This window comes from Schistocerca nitens, chromosome 1 (genome assembly GCF_023898315.1).
Source record: "Schistocerca nitens isolate TAMUIC-IGC-003100 chromosome 1, iqSchNite1.1, whole genome shotgun sequence".
NCBI lineage: Eukaryota > Metazoa > Arthropoda > Insecta > Orthoptera > Acrididae > Schistocerca > Schistocerca nitens.
In genome coordinates this window covers 984050362-984067029 of record NC_064614.1, presented here as the reverse complement: position 1 = coordinate 984067029, position 16668 = coordinate 984050362, and positions in this window count along the sequence as shown.

Sequence of the window (16668 nt, the reverse complement as noted above, 5' to 3'; positions counted from 1 at the left end):
CGGCCGACAGACGTTCCCTTTAACATCTAACCACTTTTACCTCTCTTTAACGGTTACTCTCTCGCTTCCTCTCTCTCTCTCTGTCTCTCTCTCTGTCACACAATTTCTCTGTTTTTCTACTTACTTTAATTTCCTGAAATAGCAGAACTTTACGGTGTACTGCTATATGCGACTTCACGTACAACATTTCTAAGTAGGCAGTTTAGGTTTTTATGTTGGTAACGTCACGTAGCGCTCTGTATGAAAATCACTGGCTGTGCTGTGTGCAGTCTGTGGCTGGTTGGCATTGTTGGAATATTCGCTATTGTAGTATTGGGCAGTTGCATGTGAACAGAACGTAGCGTTACGCAGTTGGAGGTGAGCCGCCAGCAGTGGTGGATGTGGGAAGAGAGATGGCAGAGTTTTGAGAGCGGACGATCTGGACTCGTGTCCATCACAAAGAGTAAATTTGTAATACTGTATATCATGAATTGATATATATATATATATATATATATATATATATATATATATATATATGTGTGTGTGTGTGTGTGTGTGTATATATGATGACTTATTAAGGTAAATACATTGTTTGTTCTCTATCAAAATCTTTCATTTGTTGACTAAGCCTATCAGTAGTTAGTGCCTTCAGCAGTTAGAATCTTTTATTTAGCTGGCAGTATTGGTGCTCGCTGCATTGCAGTAGTTGGAGTAACGAAGATTTTTGTGAGGTAAGTGATTCATGACAGGTATAGGTTATTGTTAGTCACGGCCATTCTTTTGTAGGAATTATTGAAAGTCAGGCTGCGTTGCGCTAAAAATATTGTGTGTCAGTTTAGTGTTGATCAGAACAAGTCAAGAGAGAAATGTCTGAGTACATTCAGTTCTGCTCACCTGTTTGAAAATCAAATAATGTAAGGGGTTTATCAGCACAGTAATTCACGAATTTTACTAAGGGGAGGTTTCACATTTAGTATAAAATGCAGAGTGAAAATCTCATACTGGAAACATTTAGTGAAGTTTAACATCTAAGGCACATACCAAAAAGGAAACAGCAAATAAATAAATTTCGGTATGCACACTTGTCTTACTGGAGAGAAACCTATTTCATGATTCAACCTAAGTGACCTCACTATACGACAGCGAGCGAATGCTATGTCTGTCACTTCTGTAATTAATCTCGCTGGACAGCGACGACTGCATGGCGTTGAGTTTGGCACTCCTGAATTCCACACTCGCTTGGGGGTCGTGAAATCCTGACCAGAGCGAGCAGCAAACGAAAAAGCGGCCTCAGTAGGCTAATATACTGTCGCTAACGAATTCCGGTACCTTCTGATAGATGTTGCTTTGTTTAAACGACGTATATGCGACGTATGACCTCGCTGTTTGGTCCCCTCTCCCGAATCAGCCAACCTTAAACGATGTATATAACGATTTTCTCACAAACATTCAAATGCGTTTTTTGAGTGAGAAACCAGTTTCGCAGTCCTTTATTATACAGGGAGTGTGAGGTGTAAGTGCAGATACTGTTTTCATTGGTACCCGCTTTGATATGTTAGTTGTTTTTTCTCTGCTTCTATCAGTCTACCAGCAAACAAGTCACATAATTTACTATCTAAGTTTTCTGCAAGATCCTAACTGAATCACTAATTGGACTGCACTCGTCAGTATAGACTAGCTGTTTTCCGTTCACGAATCCACACTTCAACACCTTACCTGCTGTCAGTGGAAAATGAACATTAATGGCTTATTCTACTCACATATACTTGGAGGTTCTAACCGGAGGAAAAAACTTTGAAATATACCCATTACTGCTTCAGTTTAACACTACCCACAACGGATCTATTTGCGGGCCTTTGCATAAATGCCCTAAATTGAAAGCTATGTCAATTCTGCTTGGCCCAATGATTGACATTCAAATATTTAGTAAAATTATTAAAGAAAAATTTCTTTTTCAACAGATAATAAAGTAATGAAAGGTTTGTCTATTCTTACAGAAAGAATGTTCCGACTCAAATTTGAATTTTTATAGAACAAATTGGTTTATTCATTAAGCATTTCTGATAATTATAAGAACCAAAAAAATTCACTTCTTTAAACAAATCTTAACGCGTCTGATCTTTACACAGCATGAAATTTGCATCAGATTCCACAATGTGCGTTAAACGCAACTGACTTTCTTATTAACAATGTAAAATTTAACGCATCTGACATTTTACAAATACTATGGTCTCCTACAGAATGATACCTCTTATTACCACAAGTGCCCACTTTTGGAGCGGAAGAAAAGATATTCCACAACTGTATCCATTAATCAACATTCACACACAATTACTGCACCAATATATGCACAGGAGAAGCATAAGGATCGAGCCGTTAGCAGTTCCGATATTCACCATACAGTAAATATCTGTACGCAAAATTGTCCCACCGAGAACCAAAATAACTACATATATATTCCTCGCCTATTTGATAATTCACTTTAATCGCCACTATTGTACAGCTGCCAACTCCCGACACGAATTCACCCATTGAAATATGAAAACCCATCCAAAATTACAGATACAAAACACACACACTTATGATGAACTACTTACTTTGTTTCAGCCAAAGTTCATGGCTACGTTATCAGTTTACTAATCTCTTTCCCCGCATTGCGGTTTTAATTATTCAGTAAATCTCCACACGTGACTCTACATTCCAATACACATGAATAAGCAAGCTTTATCTTGACTTGGTTTGCTAAAATTCGACACAAGCTTTCACACGAGATACCAAGTGTCTTCAACAAAGGATCCACTTTACTAAATCTTTCAAGATTGCGGATATGTACGAAAATTTGAAATTTATTACAGTACTTAATTTCGCACGCATATTGCATGTAATAGCATACTTCCTACTTACATGCTATAGGTCCCTAGTACTTGATCAGCCTCACGTAGTGAGTGCCAGGTGTAAAAATAAATAAAGTGCCACACGCACTTAAATATTTCATTTTTCCAAATGAACATGCTTGCTCAAACAAATTAGTGTAAATTAATCACCGCGAAATTGTTATAAAACCCCAAAGTTGCAAATTACTATCACAAAGGAAAGCAACAATTTTACATCACTTACTACTGCACATTACCTACCTAAGTAAATTTCGTTCTCCCAAAATATTAATATTACTTTACGTCTGGCTGCAAAAAAAGTTGTTCACCTAATGTGAACCCTTAATCATAAATATAGCGCATTTCCCAGACTTCAATCGAGCATGGCTCGACCCATTTCCAAAAAGAGTCCTCTCTCGTCCAAGTCTTCAGCAACAGTCCCTACTCGCACCCACGCTACAGTTCTGCTCGCCTGACCGCTGATGATGGGGGCGACTCCCAACCAATCATCACCTCAGAAATTCCCCGGTTTAAAATTTAACGTCAAACCTCCCTTCTACATAATGGGAAAGATCCCGCGATTTTCTTCCAAAGACTGAAACGTGAGTTTTTCAACCTTCCTACACGTCGCTACAGCCAAAGGCTGAGGTTTCAGAGCTTCCATAATCGCTGCCTATCTACTAGTTTTTCCCCACCGTACACGCACAATCGCTAAATATCGTTCGATCCTTATTCTCTCCCCAAACACTCTTCCTGCAATTGTTTTCAAACATTCATTTCTTTCTCCCTGCTGCTGTGGACTCAATAGTATAAGGAAATATAGGAAACAGTGGGTTCAAATGGTTCAAATGGCTCTGAGCACTATGGGACTTAACATCTGAGGTCATCAGTCCCCTAGAACTTAGAACTAGTTAAACCTAACTAACCTAAGGACATCACACACATCCATGCCCGAGGCAGGATTCGAACCTGCGACCGCAGCAGTCGCACGGTTCCGGACTGGAGCGCCTAGAACCGCTCGGCTACCGCGGCCGGCGAAACAGTGGGCATTCATAACTTATTCAATCGATAAAAACAGTTCGATTCCTCTGGTCATTCTTTTATAACTTGGTGTTGGTTTGCAGACACCGACGTAAGTCTGTGCTTAGTAAATTAAATGCTATTATTACGATAAAGTGATATTATTTCGATCAAACACAGGTTCTTAGAAGAACACGATGATCAATTGTATTAAGTATTGTTACACTGTTAGAAATATAAATGAGAGTTGTCATTGCCGAAGACATTGGCCACCTCTCAACATACTACTCCTGATAGCTATAATTATAGCCTGCATTACATGCTGATGTAATGTTGTTCAGTACGCTGTTCTTAGTCACACCTACTTGTGCTGAAATACATGAGTATATCCAAATATGTAGCACATATCATGCTGATTTCATGTGTGTTTTGTAATATATTAATGGTTTCGAAATTTTAAAGGCCATCAGTGTAGTAACAGATTCACAAGATGTCTTACGTGAAAGATGCCTTACGTAATCATATTAAAATACATAAGCAATGACCGCGACATTAGGATGGCTTTTATTTTTCAAATCTGACTTTATGATGCCCTTCAGCTTCGATCTATCGCACAAAAAAATGTGTGGTCCAATTTTGATTCAATAGAAAAACTGGGAGGTTACATTTTAAAGAAAACAAAAAATACGATCCCACTTAATTATTGATATTTCTGTATTAACTTTAATAACAGAAACTATGAAGTTATTGTGTAAGGAAAATATGATGGGAAACCGTTTATCTTTTAAAAATCTCCTTATTTGATGATGTGTCCTATTATGACATAGTCTTGGGTAGTCATACTCGTTCACGTCTCAATCATTTGCATGTTGCATTTTTTATTTGGTTTCTGCACAAAAAATTACTTGGGTTGGTGAAATTCAATGGGAAACCCTATTGGACCACGAAAAAAAGAAATACTCCGGTGAAGACCCTACGATATGCACTCGTTGCCAGCTACTAGCTTCGCAGCGGACTGACTGTTCCCTGAAGCCAGCTCTCTGATGAAGCGGACTGCGGCCAGAATTGCCGCAGCTCCGAGCAGAGCACGACAGCTGTTGTAGCTGCAGCGAGCTAACAGGATTGTGGCCACCGCGCCCCCCTCACCCCGTGCCCTCTCACACACGTTTCTCCTCGGCTCCTCCAATTTTCGGGCGCGAGATGCAACAAGCGGAACTGCGCGACCGCATAATGCGCGCACTTCAAAAGGGAGAATGTCCGCTCCGTGCCAGCTAGGGGTAGAGGGCGGGCGGGCGGCGGATCCCACCTGCAGCGCGGGTTGCCGGAGGCGCAGGGGCAGCGCAGTCCTCGTTAACGGGCCCCGCACAACACAAGGCCGCGTTCTCGCATCCACAATAAAGCGGCCTCATCGCAGCGCACACAGCAACTACACTCCCTTTGTTTCAGAGGTGTTGCCTTCCCTACTCTCTCTGTCACATCGCATACCTTTCACGTGAGGTACAAACGTGTTCAGCCGCACTTTATTTTCGGAATGCGCTAAGAGGGATAAAGATAAAAAGAGTGTAGCGATAAAAGCAAATGGTTCTATGGAAGAAAAAGGAAAAGAGATGAAAATTATGTGTGCTGCATGAATCGACTACGGGTACTGACGCTCTCGTTTAATCTTTATATTTCATGGAAGGCGTGAAATACAGTGGAGAGCAATATGTAGCAGTTGCTGACACGCTGTAGTATTCCGCGGCAGAGCAATTTATGTTCACAAATTTACAAATGGCTCTGAGCACTATGGGACTTAACATCTTAGGTCATCAGTCCCCTAGAACTTAGAACTACTTAAACCTAACTAATCTAAAGACATTACACACATCCATGCCCGAGGCAGAATTCGAACCTGCGACCGTAGCAGTCCCGCGGTTCCGGACTGCAGCGCCTAGAACCGCACGGCCACCTCGGCCGGCCACAAATTTTCATGTTTTTCGTTATTACACCTAGATGAGTATAGGGAAAGTTCCTCCCAGTATGGAGTGGAAGATTTCTTCAGCATCTTTTATCACAATGGTAATAGTTTTCTTCTTTTTTCGTACATGAGTCCGTAGATGCTATGAAGTTCTGTAACGAAGTAGTTTGTCTGTGTATACTGTTTATTTTACTTGAAATAAACGCAGCATTTCATTATTAGAAATTACCGCAATTCACCCCGTTGGACGTTGTCAAGCTACCAGGTAGTAAGAATAACAGTAAGAGATACAAATAAAACTAATAAAGAACGTATACGAAAACGTAAAAAATGCAGATCTCACTATATTTACATCACATCCCTAACTGTATTAAGGCGGCAGTATACCACGATCCCCTCATAAATGAGAAAAGAACATTATTTTTCTCCGTATTACTGTTTCATCTCGCGTTCACCGTTACAGACAACCTGCACTTGAGACCACAGTTTTAAAAACACGTACTCAAATATTAGGGCAAATGCTTGTAAAAGATATACTTTTCTAAAATGCACTTTTCCCCAAATTATGCTAAAGCGATGTACTAAGCGCAATTGTAAGTAATTTATTATTATTATTATTATTATACTGAAAACTTATTTTGTTGTTGAAGTGACTAAAATCCTATGTGGCACTTAAAAAGTGTGCACTCCGTCTTCAGGCCACAAGTGGCCCATCGGGACCATCCGACCGCCGTGTCATCCTGAGAGAGGATGCGGATAGGAGAAAACAACTGCTTTGTATGGTTTTGGTGGCTGGGGTCGTAAATATCTTTCCAGCTCATTATAGCGCAGTAGCATATTAAGCTCTTTACTTGGCCTCTAAATGATACGAAAAGTAAGACAATTCCCGTTTGTCATTGAAAGAGTGACTCCTTGAATACTTCTTTTCTGGGCAACTGCATAGACATGATGGTACTCCTAATTTAATTTGACGCAGCTTGACCTCTGACAAGGTGACTTGAGGCATAGCACCGTATACCGATCCTCCTTTGGAGGCGGTTAAGTGGGAGACGTGTCTCAGAGCTTGATAGTGACAGATGGTGACGCGGGACTGGACGCCCACGTAGTTTACATATCAGCCGATAGAGGACAGTATTGGATAGAGGACTGTGATTTAGTTTCGATTGTGCCCACTGGAGTGCACTAAAGTAATAGAATGTTTTTCATAAACTGTTCTAGTATTTTCATGAAGTAGCCGGCCGAAGTGGCCGTGCGGTTAAAGGTGCTGCAGTCTGGAACCGCAAGACCGCTACGGTCGCAGGTTCGAATCCTGCCGCGGGCATGGATGTTTGTGATGTCCTTAGGTTAGTTAGGTTTAACTAGTTCTAAGTTCTAGGGGACTAATGACCTCAGCAGTTGAGTCCCATAGTGCTCAGAGCCATTTAGCAATTTTCATGAAGTGTTATTATGTCTTTTTGTGTATGTAAAATGTTATAAATGTGTTTTAGCAGTATGAATGATGCTTGATGTGGTTTAAGGTTAATATGAAGATAATTGTTTAACGAGTTATGTAGTGTGTCGGAGCATTTCGAAGAAGTATGGATGTGGACAAAGGGGATTATTGTAAATAGATTTGTAAAGTAAGTTTACGTTAAAGGGAAATTTAATTCAGGTATAAATAATAATAGTAAATAACTTCATGCATAAACAAAACTTCAGCATATTAGATAATTACGTCGGTAAAAACTGCAGTCGTTAGTTTTACTACTTTGCGATTGGTTATTGATGAAAAGCGCGGACTGACGAGGGAGAATGTTGTTTTGCTATTGACTATTGAGTAAACTGACCAATGGTAAAACAATATTCTTCGCGCGCCTTTTTCTGCTGGTGGTGAAGACTTTATTCTATAGAGGAGTCGGAGCCTAGACATGTAAAGTGACGGCATAATTATTCCGATGGGTGTTTGGAAATTTCGGAATTTTTAAGTGAATTTTGTGACGAGAAAAGACATAAATTCCGCGAGGCGTATTGAGCAGGTCGGTGGTTAAAAACTGTGACTGCATTAGGTACCGACAGACTTAATATCATTCCGACAGACTTAATAGCATTCTCAATCAAAATCAATCCGTATTTTTGTAGCTATTACGTTTTCGGGAAATGCAGCACCATAAACTTGCTAACGTGAGTGAAAGGGATTGTGAGTGACTGTGTTAAGACTAGCACGGGCCTGGCAGTGATACTTGTTTACCTAAGTTTCAGAATATATTAAGGACAAAATTTCCGCGCCAGGGTTCCCGGGCTCGATTCCCGGCGGGGTCAGGGATTTTCTCTGCCTCGTGATGACTGTGTGTTGTGTGATGTCCTTTGGTTAGTTAGATTTAAGTAGTTCTAAGTTCTAGGGGATTGATGACCATAGATGTTAAGTCCCATAGTGCTCAGAGTCATTTGAACCATTTTTTTGAACAAAATTTCCAACCTTTCATTTCGTGTGAAAACTTTCTCCCGAAACGTAGATTAGTGACTTTAATTGCAGCCTGGTTCACGTCGAAGTACAGTAGGTTTCGCTCGGCTTCCCTACTGATGATATGCTGAGACAATGTTCACAGGTAGGTGAAGGTTCGGTGTAAAGGGACGGAAGGAACCACGCCGCCGCAGACTGTCCGCATCTAGCGGCGTCCGGCTGCAGGCTTCATTGTTCGCACAGTCCTCGTCCCGCATCCCACTCTCTTCCGCGCTTGGAGCACCAGGCAGGAGCGCGACCGAAGCGCTCGTGCTAGTGAAGCGCTGGGGGGTTTGCTCACATCTGCTGCACATGAACTATTTATGTACAAGTCAGGACTAGTAGTCCAGTGATGAAGCAGTCCAGCTTTTCTAGCCGTGCTGTGTGGACGTGCTGTGTGTGTCCACTGTCGTTTGCTTCCAGCGGTAGAGGCGTAAAATGCCTGGGCATTTGTAAGTTGCTGTATATGCTCAGGATAAATGCCTTATATGATGAGTGTGACTTGTAGAAAAATTAAGCTGATGTTTTGTATTAGAGAAGGCGTTTTGCAACACTGCTTCTTTAGTGATTGGGTAACCAAGCCTGAGAGTTAGGGGAGAATTATTAGAGGAAATAATCTGCACTGTAAACATAACTTTCTACGTTTTTAATGAGATCAGTCCTTGGGAGAAACACAAAAAGAAAACAACACTCAAGTTTAAAAGCAATTTCTGAAATAAAGTACACATTATATTAAATAGCTAACCTATAGGTAATATTTTTACTTAAATTATACAACTACAAAAACATTAAAAAATTGCTCTTGGGTAATTTCGTGATATTCGTAGGCTGAAGAAGAATCATGAAGTTTCGACTCTGCCTCCGATATTCCTGAAACTGATTCCTCGCTGACCGCTTAATTCCTTTCCATTTTGTCTTTTCTTGGACTGTTCAGTATTGGTTTTTCTTTAGGATCAATGGGCTTAGGACGTGCTATTGCTCCATTCATCAACTTCCATCTATATAAGAGGTAGGTAGGTTTTACAGCAGTCTGTCATGTGAATCGGTTTCTTTTTTACTGTGGATCCATTCAACATTTCTGAAGGAATACACTGCACCAGCAGATATAACTGATGCACACAGAATTTTTACGGCAACTTCTTCAAGTCCACAACTTCCTCTTAAAACTCTCCACCACAAAAGAGGATTTACACGACTATTTTCATCTTCCCGAGGGTCAGAATCCACTCCTTCCCACATAAATTATCTGGGCCAAATTCCTTGTTTGTCCCTACAGTCAGCAAAGTTCTCTCTAAACCGAATAACATATAGTTCAGTGTTTTTGGATGTGCCAGAATCAAAGCTTACAGCATCAAGCATCTCGATAGTCATCAGGTTACTACCGTGTATTGCTGGATGAAGAATATTAGCTGCAAGGTGGTTAGAAGACACACAGAAGACCTTCCTAGCTTGGAATTTAGATAAAAATGACTTCTGCAGATTGCAGTGGAGAGGACGGTAGTTTCTCGGTGAGAACGTCTGCTACTTTATTGAACTTTGTGACTATTTTGTGAACTTGAGGTTCATTTAACCCTAAACCTGTAATCAAATGAACGGCTACGTTCATGAACTCTATAATTTTCGCAACTCACACCCAGAAAATATCATCATCCAGAACTCTCTTCTTTAATTCAGGCTGTAGATATGACAGCGCCTTTTCGTTTACAACTAAAGTCTGTAAGACAACTTCGGTTGACTGCAAATTTTTAAGACAAAAAGGATGGCTCCCCATCATGTCTCTCCTGGAAACTTCAATGAAATCCTATATTTGAATATTTTTGCAGCTGATATTTCATCGAACACTCCTTGTGAAAGGTGGATCTGTTTTACTAGTTTGACAACCTCTACTGCATTTGCCATGACAGGTTTGATTATTTGACAGCCTAAAACATCGGAACACAACAAGTTTAATAGATGAGATAGGCAGCCAAGTGGAGGAATGTGAGTGAAATCATCCTTTACCAGATTCAACGTAGCTTTCATGTTCGTGGCACAACCTTTATGGTCCATGCTTCTCCAAAACTTTTGTGATAAACTGGGCAAGGTATTCGGCACTGTCGCCTTGCTTTTAGTCATTACAAACTCAGCAAAAAGTGGTTCAGGCTTTGAAATTACGAAGTTGGAAATGGATTCATTTTTGAGATTGCCCCAGCTATCACACTACAGATGAAGATTTCTCGCCTCGTCTAGTTGCTTATTTATATGACCTCGCACTTCTGTGTACTGCGCATCTAAGTAAGTAGATGATAGCCTATATCTTGGAGATAACTGGAAGGAAAGTCTGATTCTTTAGAAAAAAAAGTGGATGTTCTACCACGAACAAGGCAGATCCACTGACGAATATGGCTTTGGAAAAGCTTTGACTCAGCATCTCCAAAAAACAAAAAACAAAAAAAAAACAGGTAAGACTAAATATAGGTGTGAAGCTAAAACACAGCTAAAAATTTACTAAAAATCTTGCCTTTACACCATCCCAAAAAATTAATATTAATAAAAATGGGGCTCTTTCAAAATGATGGTGAAAATATTTGAAAGTCAACATCACTTGTCAAGATCTCAGATAAAAACGGCAGTGGTTAGTTTGAAATATTAATTTAAAATTGACATTACCTATTTAAAGGAACCTGATCTTTTATTTACATTAATCTTGAAACAGCCTTCGGATGGATAATAGTAGGTCTAATGTGGCTAAAGGGGCCTTGTCTTTTAAAGCTCCTACTCTAGCCCAGCTAATGATTGTATATTTTAAATATTTGTTGTAGTTACACAACTTTTAGTATCCATGAGGTCTACAGCTGAGGTTATGTTGCTTCTCACTCAGCCACATAGACTTTATTGGCTGCCAGATGGACAGACCAGTGTTGCCAATCCCAGTCGACTAAATAATCCACAGAACTGCTTAAATTACCTGAAATTACCAGCTAGTCACACAAAAATTCATCTAATGTTTGCCACGATAGCTATAGTGCTAATTCTTAGAATGACTGGAATTAGAATTGAGCCGTGGTGGGGTTGCTGATGTCGCCTTTCCAATTCCTGGCACCGCAAGCTCGAACTGTCGTGTGCAGTCTCTCTGGCTTGAGCCACTGATATCTTTGTTCGAGGTTGTTGATGGGGGACGGGGAGCGTGTTGTGGCGTGGCGAGTTGGGGAGTAGTAACGGAGCGAGGAGGACGGTCAGAGAGTTCAGCTCAACGAGTAAGGCGAGAAGTTCCACAAGCGTCTTGGGCACGGAGTCCAGAAAGTGGTCGCTGGACATATTTGTGGGCCGATTTGAATCCGCGTCTAACTTCGAGTGCCAATTTCATGCATAGCATGGCTAGCCACCTTTGGAACATGGCACACCGATGACAGAGTTGAAGCCAGTTTCGCTGTGCTGAATTCTGGTTCCCCTTTGAAACCGGTCACCTTCAGCTTTGATTCGTGAACTTCAGTTGTTTTGATTTTGAGGCCTTAACTGTTATTTTTTTATTGATGCCTATAGGTTTGTTGTGATCATCGCGATTTCTTAGCTGATCTATTTCACCACCAGTTGGTTTCTTTAATTGTGGCTGTTGTTTGCTTTTCGTGAGTCGATAATGGCCTTGGTTGTTTGTTTACAAGATATCTTAAACTATGTGAGCCTTTTGTGTTTCCTGATCCAGAGCGTAACGTGTTTCCTCTAAGTTGTCATACTTAACTGAAGCTGTTAATACAGAAGGTAATTTTACTTAACTGAAGTTATTACTGAAGGCCTCCCTGTTTCCTCTTTGGTAATTTTACTTCGCTAAAGATGTTATTTAAAAAGGCCTGCCTGTTTTCTATTTGGTAATTTTACTTAACTGCAACTGTTATTAAAGAGAATCTGGCTGTTTTCTATTTGATAATTTTACTTAACTGATGCTGTTATCATTCAAGGTATGGGAACAATGGCTCTGAGCACTATGGGACTTAACACCTGAGGTCATCAGTCCCCTAGAACCTAGAACTACTTAAACCTAACTAACCTAAGGACATCACACACATCCATGCCCGAGGCAGGATTCGAACCTGCGACCGTAGCGGTCGCGCGATTCCAGACTGAAGTGCCTAGAACCGCTAGGCCACTACGGCCGGCTATTGAAGGTATGCCTGCTTTCTATTTGGTAATTTTGCTTAAATGAATCTGTTACTATTGAAGGTGTACCTGTTTTCTATTTGGTAAGTTTGTTTAACTGAAGCTGCTTGCTTTCAAGTAAATTAAGAGATGTTTCATAATTTGGGCCAGCCGAAACTCTTTTTAATCAAGGCCTACCTCTATTTATTGTTCGATTATTGAGAGCTGATATCTTACTCAGTCTTTGTTGTAACTAACTGAAATCGTGATTGCCAAGGCCTATCTGTTACAGAGGCATTTGAGTCAATAAGGTAGTAACGGGAAACGACATGTGATGGTCATGGGTCCTAACGTTTCGCCTTACGTCCCTTCATCCATAATTGTATGATTCAAAAATATAAGAAATTATGGATCATGGTTTTAATTTTGAACGTATCATATGGCGACTCCGATTCCACGCCTCCAAGGATCGCCTGTTTTCTAGGAATCGGCTAGTATCAGAGCTGAACCATTATAGCCTCTTGAGCATCGATTCTTTGTTATTAAAATGTTTTTATGTTAATATTCTTGTTTTATCGTCACAGCAGTGGAGTCACATAAAGTAGATAAAGAAAGGAACACAATAGAAAGCTATAGTCTGTGTTAATGTCAGAGCGTCTGACAATAAAGCATCGTTTTGGTATTTTTAATTGAAAACTGTTTAACATTTAAGAATACATTTATCATCAAGAAACACATGCCAGCTGTTTAACACGTTCAGTAATCAATTTTATGAATAATCATTCTTCAATAATATTCAGGGATTTGACATGGATTATAAAGCGTGTCACATTAAAAAGCGCTGACCTAAGGACAATGTTTTTTATACCAGTCTGTCACTACACAGCCGTTCAACGTAGTGCGTGCGTGTGTATGACTGTGTGACTGCAAGAGAGACCGAGAGTGAAGAGTAGAACTGAGGAAAAGTAAAAAGAAAAAGTAAGAAGAAAAAGTAAGTTATGAATGATAAGCAGCTGTCAGTAACATGTGCCCTTTGGTGGTGCAGAAAGATGGAGGCTAGTAAGAATAGAAAGAAAGAGGCATGTTTCTCTCTTCTTTCGTTTCATTCTTAGAAATAAAGCAATGAATGATACAGATAGCTTTAAGTGTAAACTTTTACGAACTGTTAATGTCGGGGGATCGTCCCAGGCCTTATTTTAACTGGTACAATATACGTTCTAGTAAAACCTTTAAAGAGTATATTTAAAAAAAAAATGCACAATTTTTGCGTGTATAAAACGTGTAAGTATCCTGCCCACTGAGCATTTGCCCAGCCCACATCACTATTCCAGTGGTCTCCACTTACGTGTGCTAGAACCATGAACAACCGTTTTCGAAAATCCAGACTACGATTCACCTTTTACACCGATTAGGCACAAAAAAAGGTTTTGAAAGTGGAATGTTTCCAGCGCAAAGTTCCCAGTTTTCGACGTTTTGGGTATCCATCTGTCCATCTGAAGCAGCACAATGTACGTCAAAATCACCAATGATGCAGGGTATGAACGAATACTTTGTGGCACCAAATATGGACTATCGTTTTGCCAATCCAGCGGCAATGTCGACGCGGTCACTTTCGAACACGCAGGCCTGGGCACGCGCAACATACATGTCTTTGAACTACTATTTGAGCCTTTGGCGGAAGATGTTATCGCGGCTTTCCACTCCTATAGCATTGTACGTGAACATTCTGCGGAACGCTGGACGCAATTCCAAAACACTCCCAATTCTTAACACGTACGACAGATCACCATCGATTCCTATCGGCATGTGTCATATACAGATCAACAGGCGCCACACAGTTATTATACAGGACGTCCATGAAAGCTGTTTTGGGTACGGCGAAGAAGGCTGCCTCAGGTCTGGGTGTCTTCTGCGATGCATCACCAAACTGCTGACCGCTGCCGTGGTGCCTCCTACTCTGACGACAGTTTTAGCAGTCACCTACGCATTGGCACCCTCTTCTCCGCCCGCTGATAGTCGCCAGCCAGACCACATAATGGACACCTTTGCTGCCTCTACCAGCCACGACGACTGCCGATGCCCTACCGGCCAATGATATGGACCTCACGTCTCTCATCGTTCCTGCGAGCGCCTTCATTCCAGACCGCCGTGACTCCCACACATCTTCCGACACAGAGGGACGGACGCGCAAACAACATTCACCTAAACGGCCCAAGAGGAGGCGTTGCACTGTCTGAGAAAGAGACAGCTCCCTCCCCTGACCCCTGGCGCTTCTGAGGCACCGTCCACCCAAACCAATCATCGGAGAACCTGCATAACGACAAGATCTAGACAATAGATCTAGACAATAGAAATGTGTTTGGAATCCGAAAGGCCGCGGGATCGAATCTCGATCGGACCACGGATTTTTCAGTGTTCGTTTCAATCTACCCTTCACCTCTCAGATATATGAGGCGTCGCCAGAAACAACACGTGGTTCGGATTCTGCGTTAAACTGTAGGTTCTGTTGCCTCGGTTCGATAACTGGGGTAGGTAAGGGACACACAAGCCGCCAATAGAAAGACTTGTAGCACCTGGCCATTGAGTCACATACAATTATTGTTATTGTTATTACATCGTCTACGTGCATCGTCAATGCGCGATTTCTACTCGCACCTGTCCCGTTTTTTTAACAAGCTATCGGAATATGATTTCCGTATTTTCTGGCCGAGAGGAAGTGCAAGTGCAATACGACAGGCCAATAAAATCAAACGAAGTAATACTATGCCCCAATACTTAACCACGCAGTTAGCGGCGCAAAACCGACAGTGCCGAGACACCGGGCAAGGAGGCCGGCGTCGGCCCACCGTGCTGCACTCCATGCAGAACCTCCTCCGAAGAAAAAGAAGCAGAAGGAAGCAGAGGCCGCCCCTTACATCCTCTCAACACCAGTTTACAGGCAACACGCGCCTCCGACGCGCCAGTTTTCCGTGCTCAATGCGATTAAAGAAAATGTGCCACCCTGTGCTGGGAGGGAAGCGAGCAGCAGCGCAAAACGCGCACCGCGTTCCTTAACCGCTTCGAAGTGTTTCGCGTCGTGAAACGTCCTGCCCCCTCCCCCCACCAGTTGCCATCAATATCGAGTCCTCCGGCTCCGCCGCCACCCCCGGCAGCCACACTTTGCCGACGTAATAGCCGCGCCGCTTAAGAGCCTCTTCACAACTCGCATCAGTGGCGCGCGCTGTAATTATCCTGCTTGCGAAAGCTCTGCCCTCCACCCCCCGCCCTCCTCCCACCAGCTTCCGAGTAAATATTTACCCGCAGCCTTTTCGTCAGAGGCACATCTTAGCGATGTTACACTATGTGAATGGGGTGTCTTTGAAGCTGCCGGCGGACTGAATTTACGAATCCTTTTTTTCCATGGCGTACAAGGATCTATGTCTACTGAGGACACCATCACGAAACTGGCATCACAAATAATACGAGTCGAATTTCAGGGTCTTCAAACAAGTTCCATTCTTCCTTTCTTTTCCCTCTCTAGTATGGCAACACCTTTTATTATGTTATTTGGCATTGTGGCCACATGTCCTTCCTGACGCCACGGTGGTCCAGATTACGTAAAGGGGGTAGAGGGAGGAGGAAGTTCTGCCCACCGCCTTTTAAAACACTTTTCATGTTGAGAAATCACCCTGACTGAACTTTACATTTTGATACTAGGTTTTACCTGTGAAACACATTTTTCATCTTTTTGTTAAATTAAAGAACTGATATATCCTTTCTTCTTCTTCGTGTGTCAGTGCTATCACGTTTTAGCATTCCTATAACTTGCATTCTGTGTGAAATAATAATGCTGTTTGAATTATTTCCTATTTATTTTGGTAGCTTAGTACGAAACCATGTGCTAATGAAGTTTGTTACGTATAGTTCTTGGCTGGTAAATTAGTTAGAAATAGTCAGTTTGGTGACCCAGCGATCGCCTGCCGTAAGCGCACTGATGTTTTCCGGTTTCAATATATTTGTAAGTCGAACCTGCAGCCCACATTTTAAACGAAGTTTAACTGTGATTATTACTATTGTTATGCGAAACTGACTCCCTACATTTACGATGTCACGGTTTCTCGTTACCAAGATAGCTACTGTCCAACGACAACAGCTTGGCCTGAAGAAAATTCTTACTTAAGATATAAAGTAGACTCGCACGTGTAAAAATAATTTTATGCTGTAAGGAACGACTAACAAAGATGGCCCCTTCTTGCCAGTTTCAT